The sequence below is a fragment of the Nannospalax galili genome, unplaced genomic scaffold (genome assembly GCF_000622305.1).
Source record: "Nannospalax galili isolate Female #2095 unplaced genomic scaffold, S.galili_v1.0 scaffold3183, whole genome shotgun sequence".
Lineage (NCBI taxonomy): Eukaryota > Metazoa > Chordata > Mammalia > Rodentia > Spalacidae > Nannospalax > Nannospalax galili.
Window position 1 is genome coordinate 418,256 of NW_008349678.1, and position 10,659 is coordinate 428,914.

The window sequence follows — 10,659 nt, forward strand, 5'->3', positions numbered from 1 at the left end:
TTTTGTTTCTTAATCCATTTGCTTACCCTGTTTCTTTTGACTGGGGAGTTCAGTCAATTGATATTTAAGGTTATTATTGAAAGGTATGTTTTGGTTGCCATCATTTTGATTCCTGTTTGTGTTCTCTGTGTAATTTTGTGTTTCCTAGATTATGTCTTTGTTTATTGTCTTTCGTTGCCCCTAGGGTATAGTTGTTTCTCTCTCTGCTCTCTGTATTGCTTCAAATATTCTTTGAAAGGCTGGTGGACATGTATTATTTCATTGCTGGTGGACATGTATTCTTTCAGGACTATTGTGGACATGTATTTTTTCAGACTATTCATGTCATGAATGATTTTTCTTTCCCCCTCATCTACAATAGACATTTTTGCTGGGTATAGTATTCTGGGCTGGCACCTATTGTCATGTAGAACTGGAAATACCTTGGTCCAGGCTCTTCTGGCTTTCATGGTTTGCATTAATAAGTCAGCTGTAATTCTTATGGGCTTTCCTTTGTATGTGACTTGTTTTTCTTTTGCTGCTTTCAGTATTCATCTTTGTTTTGTACATTTAATGTTTTTACTATGATATGTCGTGGGTAGTTTCTTTTCTGATCCTATTTGGTGTTCTATGTGCTTCCTGTATTTGTATGAGGATGTCTTTCCTTAATTTGGGGAAATTCTCTTCTACAGTCCTTTAAGATCTTGTTTAAGATCTGGTCAACACCATTAACCTGAAATTCTTCTCCTTCCTCTATTCCTATGATCCATAGATTTGGTCTTTTCATGGTGTCCCACATCTCTTGCTAATTCCATTCCTGTGTTTTTTGAAATTTTCCATACTCTTTGCTTGAGTGGTCCAATTCTTCAACTTTATCCTCCAGTGTTGATATTCTGTTTTCCATTTCATTCATTCTAGAGGTGAGGCTTTCCTCTGTTGTTTCAAGTTGCCTTATTGAGTTTTGCATTTCCTTCTTCGTGTCTGCCTGAGTTTTCTTCAATGTTTCTATCTCTTTTGTGAATTCATTCAGAAGTTTATCCTATCTTCTTTTAGTTCTTTGATTTGTTTGTTCATGTGTTCTTTAAATTTGTTGAATTCCTTGATCATGTTTATGATTGTTCTTTTAAATTCATTGTCCTGGGTTATCTCTAGGGGGTTCTCCTTGTAGAACTCTTCTACAGGATTGGTGGGCTTTGGTGGGGACATAGTGTTTTGGCTTTCCATTTTATTCTTTTGTTGTGGTTTGGCATGTGAATTTCTTTTGTCATTTATGATTCTGATATGAGAATCAAGTTGAAGTATGCTTCTGTTTGTGTTATCTGGGTGCCTAGATCCTTTCTTTATTGGTAATGTAAAGCTGGTTGGTAAGGGGTTCAGATTTTTCTCAGTTTTATTTTGGAGGCAACTGATGGCTTCAGATCAGCCATTCAGGGGTACCCACAGAAGCCCGGTTCAGGTTCCAATCAGGTACACTCAGGCTTCCTTCACCACGTGGAGGCAGGATCCAGTCCCTCTCAGGCAGTCCTGTGTATTGTCAACCCTATGCCAGGTGGAGGCCAGAGGGGGGCCAAAACTGCTGTCCCCTGAGTTCTCAGGCCCTCTGGTAGTTGGAGGCCAGAGGGAGGCCAGAACCCAGCACTCTCTGGTCTCCTGAGCTCCCAGCTGCTACCCCGATGGATATCCGAACCCACCTTCTTAGGCTTGATTTGGAATTTTTTTAAGACAGGGAAAATTTTATTTAAAACCCAGAGAAATGAACAGCTTGGGCTTATGACAAAGCACTCATGTTTAAAGCATTGGTAAGTAACTGTATGAAAACACAGTCTGCCATATACAAGTTACCTCATCAGACCATAACTTTCAGGGTTGGAACAGAATAAGCTTCCCTATAAAAGCAGCACCTTTGTGACATTTTAACTTAGTATTTTTCGCCTTCTTCTTCACCCTGTCCTTAAACAGAATCCACACCAACCTCCTCATAATCCTTCTCCAGGGCAGCCAGGTCCTCACGGGCCTCAGAAAACTCGCCTTCTTCCATTCCCTCTCCAACATACCAGTGTACAAAAGCCCGTTTGGCATACATGAGATCAAACTTATGGTCCAGGCGGGCCCAGGCCTCTGCAATTGCTGTAGTGTTGCTCAGCATGCAAACAGCCCGCTGGACTTTGGCCAGGTCCCCTCCTGGCACAACGGTGGGTGGCTGGTAGTTGATCCCCACCTAGGGAACAGAGAAAGAAGAAAAGCAACAGAATGACATGCAAGTCAACCAAAGACAACTCTAGGCAGCTGTGTCAGTAACAAGGTGTGTTGGCAAGACCCAGTCATAGGTGTGCAAGAAGGAATGGGGAGGTTGGGAATGTGGGCAGGTAGAAAGGGCATGTACCAAAGAGAAGATGAAAGGGAGCTGGGCATAGTGGTACAGGCCTGTAATCTCAGCTCCAGGGTATCTGAGGCAGGAGGATCACAAGTTCAATGTTGGGTACAAACAAATTCAATTGCGGTCAAGGGCTTGGGAGCTAAAGGCAGGAGAAAGCTTGCAAATTCAGTCCAAGACAAGGTCAATGATCTCCTTGCCAATGGTATAGTGCTCACAGGCACAACTATTGGTGGCATCTTCCTTGCCTGTGATGAGCTGCTCAGGGTGGAAGAGCTGGCGGTAGGTACCAATGCGAACTTCATCAGTGATCATGGGTTCCAGGTCTACAAACACTGCCCTGGGCACATGCTTGCCAGTGCCTGTCTCACTGAAGAAGGTATTGAAGGAGTCATCTCCTCCTCCAGTGGTCTTGCCACTTGACATCTGGCCATCAGGCTGGATGCCATGTTCCAGGCAGTAGAGCTTCCATCAAGCCTTGCCTATCTGAACACCAGCCTGGCCAACATGGATGGAGATGCACTCACACATGCATGGTTGCTCATTCGTGGCTACTGAGGAGATGGTGGAGACAAGGAGGGAAGTTGTTGCTTCTTACACTGAGACTCTTAGACAGTTGATGTAAGAGAACCTGCCTAGATTTGGAATTTAACAGGCAGCAACTGCATCATGAAATTAGATTTTCTAGAAAAGTGACCCTTGAAAAATTATTGAAGTTTGCTGACCTTCAGATTATAATCTGCAAATGAAGATAATGCTTATTTCTTTGAGTTTCTGTAAAGGTACATGACATGAAAAAAATACATGTAAGGCAACAGGTCACTGTGTTCTGGTGATACTGAACACTCAGAGATGACCGATGCTGGGAATTTCTATCTTTCTTCACAGATCAGTATTCGTCCAGGACTGGTCAGAGTTCATGTAGTGGCTGGGAGCCTGTTTTGTCATTTCCCACAGGTTCAGATGCCTGAGGCCAAAAGACAGTTTCTTAAGAATAAAAAGAAATCAAAAGAAGCTAACTGTTTCATATATGATAGGAAGGAAACCAAGACTTTTCCCCCATTCTCCCAGGTGACTCAACATAGAATCCTTTGCTTTTAGTCACTAAAATGTGGAGGGGGGGGGTCCACCTCTACACAAAGTGTCTTAGTCTACTTTGTTTTGTAACAAAATGAGTCTGAGTACTTTATAAAGAGAAGAGGTTTGTTTAAATAGCCATTCTGGGGATGCAAGAACACAGTGCTCATACCTCTCATCTCTGATGCGAACTTGTGCAGTTAGGCAGAAGGTGGTGTGAGAACCTTGACTGTAGCAGTCATTCAGTTAGACACATAAGTGAATATCTGCTACTTGCAAATGGTGTCTGTAATGGGAACAACTTTATGGGATGGAACCATAAACCAGGAGTGGATGAGGCATCGATCACACTGTGAGACAAGATGCCCCCTTTAAAGACCTGTTCACCTCCCACTAGGTCAGGCCTCTTAAAAGTTCCACTATCTTCACACTATAGCACTGGGACCAACCCTCCAGCACTGGGACCAACCTTCCAGCACATGAATACCCAGAGGACAAGACACAGCACTCAGCAACTCTCCAGCAGACACAACGATCCTCCAATTCTTACATTATCTACTTGGAGCTTGGCTCAGATCCCACAGGTTATAGGGCTCAGTCCCACGACACTGTCTCCATTTCAAATGCTGTTTTCAAGTGGCATTTCAAATGCTGTTTTCAAGTGGTAGTCCGTCACCTGTTACTGTCCTACCCCGGAGCCAGCCTGAGGGGGACACAGGGTCCCTGCCGATATGGGGGTGAGAGGCGCAGAGTCATGACACAGACACCAGGAGTTGGGTGAAAGCAAGCAGAGGGCCACCTGCTGCAGACTCATTTATTCTGGGAATCATTTGGGGTTATAAGGGTTGGCTAGTCAATCATGGTTTCCCACGCTGTCCTACGATATCCAATGGCAGTCTATCTCTGGGCAGATCATTTCTCAGCAGGTTGTCATTGCCACTGGGCAGATCATCTCTCAGCAGGTTTTCATTGCCATGCCTGAATGCGCTGGGTCATCATGTATGTGGAAGCCCTTTCCCCATTCCTTATGGCAGGCGGCCTGAGCTGGGCCTGGTTTTTTGTTATGCCACAGAGTCACCTATGTGTCTAATTAACTGAGGTGCCCATGATTTAGTCTTTGAGCTTGCTTCATTTGCTAGGAAAGTTCTCAGAATTCAGGACAACACTTTAAATGATTTATTATTAAATGATACAGGTAAAATAGTCAGATGAAAGATGCATGAGGCAGAAGAGGATGTAAGAAAGGATGTGAAACCTATGTGACTTTTTCTGATGTGACACTTCCTAAGAACTGCCACATGTTCAGTGTCCTGACACCACTCTAAAACCAGCCCTCTCTGGTGTGTATGACCTTCTGATGTGGACAACACTGATTAAATCACTGAATATTGGTCATCAAGTTAACTTTCATTACTCATTCACTGGAAGTGTGCATTGTGGGTAGTGAAAATTCCAATCCAATGATCACATAGATGGTTCCCTTAGCAGTCAGCCTCCCATTCTGATGTTAGCCAGAAGACCATAAGGAGTCATTTTATTAAAATTAATGATGCTTCCCTCAAGACATTTCAGAGGTGCTAGAAACTGGGGCCAAAGGTAATTATTAGAATATAAGATTTTCCTAGCAACCCAATCTACAAGATTTTCAGGAACTTTGTGTCAGGAGCAAGTTACAAAGACCAGTATTGCTGAGCTAGATGGACTCTGAAGAGACCAGACTTGGAAGGAGAATTCAGTACAAACTGATAAAGACAAGGGTAGTAGCAGACAATGGGGAATTTACTTGAGAGCTGAGTGTAACTGTAGGATTTGTGTGTGTGTGTGTGTGTGTGTGTGTGTGTTGGGGGGAATGTGCATATATGGGTGTGCATGCATGAGGAAGCCAGAGGTGGACTTTGGGTGTCCTACTCTATCATTCTCCTGCCTTACTCCTTTGAGTCAGTATTTCTCACTGAACATGGAATGAGGCTGGAGCTAGAAATCCTCCTCCTGTCTCTGTCCCCTAAAGTTTCTGGGACACTGCTAGTCACTTCTGCTAATTGCCTGTTTGCTTATGTTGTAATTCAGTTTTATTTTATGTATATGATGCATTGCCTACATGGGTATAAGTGTGCCCATGCACTGCCATGCACTGCTTCATTTCCCATGGGTTCTGGGATCCAAACTCAAGTCCTCAAGCTTTTACAGCAAGTGCTCTTACACATTGAGCCATCTTTTGAGCCCAGCCACAGGATTTTCATGAGCTCTTCAGTATTTGTGTGGGGAGAAATCGTCAAGAGCATTACACAGTGTAGGCACAAGTCAAGGATGAGCACTGAGGCTGTGGTGAAATTTGTGATTGGGAGGAGACAAGTCTTAGAAGAGGCTCTTATAGTGGGAAGAAGCACCTGGAGGCTCTTGGACTCACCTAATGCTGGGGCTGTGAGGGATTGACTGAGACCTTTGAAAAAACAACTCTCCAAGACCTAGAGACGTAATTCTATCTTGATTGTACATTGTCCAGTGCATAGTAGGTTCTCAATGAACATTTTTAAAGTCCATTTGATAGAATGTCTTGAGAATATTTCTGAGAGGTTTTTTTTGATGGATTTGCATATGTGCCAGTCAGACTACTCTTGAGTTTTGTTTCAGGAACACCCCCTTGAGCTTTGCTTTTCTGTATGCTTTCTGTCTCGTTTGGGACTTTAAACTATTTCAAAATGGATAGAGACTGTAGAATAGAAAGTCCCAAATCACAGGACAATTTGAAGTTCATTGACAAGGGTACTGAGAAAAGTGTGCTTAGCAGAATATTTCACTCTCAGTTTCTCTATTGTAATTAATTTCAAGGGGGGAAAAGCAACATTCAGCAAAAACACAGGAATAGAGGATCAATCTGATACTACACAGTGGAGAATGAGGCTGGTTTGTACATCTGCACATTCTGAATTTCTTGTACCCAAGTAACTCACAGAAAATGGGTTGCCTTAGAATCACTTTTCCTGTTTGGGCCTCTGTATAGTAAACTCAGCAGAACATTCTAAATTCAGTTCAAACCCAAGGCTTATGGATCATGATGACTTGTGTTCATGCACCAAGACATTTATATTATCTGTAGTCATAGTTCCATCTCAAGTTTGTATTAATTTTCCTTGGAAATAGTTGGGAAGCATTACCACCCTGCTTTATAGGGTGGACTCAGAAAGTAATGAGTTAGGTCCTCTGAGGCCCTCCATCGGGTTAGAGGTGGCAAAGATTAACTGAGATTTCTCCTTGAAGGTGATTAGTCAGTGTTGGTGTCTCTAAATCTCCTGCAGGCTCACATGCTCCAAGGGCCCTTTCCTCTAGGTGGCCTTGGATACTGTCACAAGGACATTGCTATTTTCCTGCATGGACACACCTGTCTGTGTTTGTTCCCACCCATTTGCTCTTAGGTTGAAAGTGTATCATGCTCCCCTTCTCTCTCTCAACTTTTATAGACCCTATTTACCTTCTCTGTTCGGCCTCCTGTCCCCTTGTGCCTGCTGGCTCCTTATATAGGGATGCTTTGCTTTCTTAGCACTTTAAAAAATATTTTTAATTATTTTTATTTTATGTATATGATGTATTCCCTACATGGGTATAAGTGCGCCCATGTCCTGCAATGCCCACAGAGGTCAGAAGAGGGGGTCAGATCCCCTGGAACTGGAGTTACAGATGGTTGTTAGCTGCTGTGTGGGTGCTGGGAATTGAACCTGGGTCCTCTGCAAGAGCAGCCAGTGCTTGTAACTGCTGAGCCATCTCTCTAGCCCCTTCTTAGTGCTTTTTATACATTCCTTCCAACTCTGATGCTGAAAGCTTCTGAGGCTTTGGGTGGGTTGTTGGCACCTGATTCTCCTGTCTGCCCTTAGCAGCCCTGGCGCTGCTCTGAGAACTGCCATACTGGGGTGGACATGCTGCCATAGAGGCTGGTGTCTGGAGTCTTAATCATATTACCTTCATTAATCTGCCTAATGTCCTTCCCTAGCCCTGTCACCTATCCAGATCTGCTAGTCACTTCTGCTAACTGCCTGTTTGCTTATGTTGTAATTCAGTTTCTTCTTTTTCTTTGTTGGTGTGTGTGTGTGTGTGTGTGTGTGTGTGTGTGTGTGTGTTATACTCATTAGTGTGAATGGGTGCTGTGTGCACATGGGTACCTATGGACATCCATGATCAATGCCAGGGCACAGTTTGTTGGCATCTGGTACTTCTGTACTTTTTTTTTAACCTTTGGAGTCTTTCACCCAATCTGAATCTCATTGATTTGGTTGGATTGGCTTGCCAGTGACCTTCAGAGAACTGCCTTTCTCTATCAACCCCATCCTGCCTCCTCCTACTCACTGGGTTAACTGGAATGCATAGCCATAGGTTTGGGGGACCCAAACTCAGGTCCTTGTGCTTGTGTGACAGGCATTTTACTGGTCGCGCCATCTCCGTAGCTCCCCCAGTTTGGTTTCCTGTTCCCCAATGTGACCTTGAATCATGTATCCATTCATGTTCCTCTTATTTACCCCAGAACTCTGGATAACTGGAAACTGTTTCCTCAGACAGTTATGTCTGCTGCCTAACTTCATCTTCAGACCCCACTTCCGTTTGTCCCATTCTAATGCAAGTCTCAGTTGTATTCTCTCTGCCAGGGTCACCTCCCACAACAGAATGGCTACCCGTCCTCTCCTACCTGACCTCCTCTGATCTCTTGTGACTTGGTCCTCATGAGTAAACATTTCTGTGGCAGCTTTCTGCGTAGACCCAAGTCCTGTTCCAGTAGTTATTTCTGCTACAAGTTGTTGCGTGTGAATCTCATCTCTTCAGCTTATGGGAAGCTCATAGAGACAAGTATCTTAAAACCTCTAGATCCTCCTGGGCCTAGACTATTACTAAGGTACCTTAGAAATTGTTGGTTGCAAATATTTTATGAAATTTGTCTTCTATTCACCTCATTTTTCTTTGTAATTTTATTTTTACTCATTTTTAACGAATTTTTGTATATTTCATGTATAACATCTTAGTCCTCATTATACCCCCTCTCCCATCTGTACCTTCCATAGCTCCCCCGCCAGTTTTCATGCATTCTCTCATTTATATTAAGGCCTATTGAGTCAAGTCAGTGTAGTGAATAAAAATGAAAACCAAACTTATTTTTACTAGTTTATATTTATAAAAATAATATATACTTTAATAAGAAAAGATGAAGCAAACAACAACAAAATGTTTATTGGAACCAGGCATGGTGGCACATGCCTTCAATCCCAGCACTCAGGAGGCAAAAGCAGGAGGCTATCTATGAGAACGAGGCCAGCCTGGTCTACATAGTGAGTTCCAGGACTGCTGAGGCTACAGGGAGACCCTGTCTCAAAAAGACCAAAAAAAAAAAAAAAAAATGCTTATTGGAGGCTGCAGAGATGGCTCAGAGTTAAGAGCACTTCTTGCTCTTCCAGAGGACAAGACTTTGGTTCCTAGCAGCCATGTCAGGTGGCTCACAACTGCCTGTAGCTCCAGCTCCAGAGGATATGATGCCCTCCCTGGCCTCTGTGTGTCCCCGCACACATGTGGCACACAGACACAGACATAGACAGACAGACAGACACACAAACAAAAATCTTTAAAAATATGTATTTGTTGGTTGTTTTGTCACAGTAAGGGCATATAATTATCCTGTTTTTTCCTTTAATATATCTAATATTTTAAAACTATTTAAAAAATTTTATTTAATAATTTTTGTGTGTGTGTATGAGTGCATTTCTTGCATGTGTGTAAGTGCACCCATGTCATACAAAGCCTTTGGAGGTCAGAAGAGGGCTTTGGATCTCTTGGAACTGGAGTCATGGATGGTTGGTAGATGCTGTGTAGTTGCAAGAGCAGCCAAAGCTCTTAACCGTTGAGCCATCTCTCTAGCCCCTTACACTCTTTCTTTAAAATAATTATTTTGATTTCGATGGATTTTGGTGACCTTAAGTGATGCCAGTTTTGAAGAAATCTTGCTCAAATTATATTGAACTTCTATACATAAAATAGGCTTTGTATGCAGAAGATGAAACATTGATTAAAAATCTTTTTGCATAAATAATCATTTTAGACTTGAAGGGGAAATCTCACAAAACTTGTCAGAAAACCTTCACATTCCTTTTGTTTGTTTCCTAATCTCTTCTGGTATCAGTATCATTGTTATTTTCAAACACAACAGTTTAGTAACCAACTTCAGATTAGTCATAATTTGCAATGTATTACAATTTAAATTCACAGGACAGGACCAGCATTCTAATTCATGCCATCTTTGGTGTTTGAAATATGGTACTGATCTGCTAGGTCAAAGAATGAGAAAATCCCAAATTTACCTAGAAGACCTGACACAGAAAATGTCTTGCTGTTTAAACAAAACATTGTGATACCTCTAATTCTTTCATTACTTTCCTGACATCTCTCTGTGTTTTTCTTTCTCTCTTGTAGTCAGTGACATGAGACTAGACAATGTATTCAGAGAGCTGAAGTAAATCAAGATAGCCTAGCTTAACTGAAAGTCCATAAATGTTGGTACCAGAAAGATAAATTCATTGTTGTGATCCGAGGGTTAGAAGATGGCTGGCCCATAATAAATACTCAATTAATTTGTTGAATGCATGATTAAATAAGTTATATTGTTAGCAACAAGAAGTTTTAATATGATTATTAATGTTCATTACAAAGAAAAGCTTTATTCTCATGAATCAAGATCTGGTGAAGGATGTTCTACTTTGATGAAGTCTCTAAGTCTTCCACTAAATGTATGTCTCTATGACAAGAATAATAACAACAGCAACATCAAGCATATAGGTCATATCTTCCATTGTTTTGTCAATAAAATTGCTTTAAAATGTACCTGTATGTTTTGATTTATCTTCAGAACAGATCCCTGTGCTAGAATGGATAACAGCCAATGGGAACTCTCTGCTTTCTCCCATTTCTTTTACCTTAGGAAAAACAGATTTAGTTCTTTAGTGAAGAAAGTAAAAATAGAAAGGAAAGGTTAGATGTCAAGTCTGTAAGAAATATAGACCAAAACTGCCCATAGTCTGACATATTTCTACTTTAAATTTATTATAGATTTAACTGAGTTTACATTTCATTCAGTGATCTCCTTGAAATGTTACTGAAATGCAGTGATGGATATATATTTGAAATTACTATAAAGCTGGTTTTGAGTGAAATAAAGGAGTGTTATATATAATAGATAAGAAAATACTATTTTTCCAAAG

General features: G+C 41.7%; 1 protein-coding gene across 1 annotated transcript in view; it reads left to right on the forward strand.

The window, feature by feature from the left end:
* The window catches only part of LOC103745151 (guanine nucleotide exchange factor VAV3), a 278,692-nt gene that overhangs the window by 241,989 nt on the left and 26,044 nt on the right, over window positions 1-10,659 (forward strand). The gene's annotated exons all lie outside the window — the stretch shown is intronic.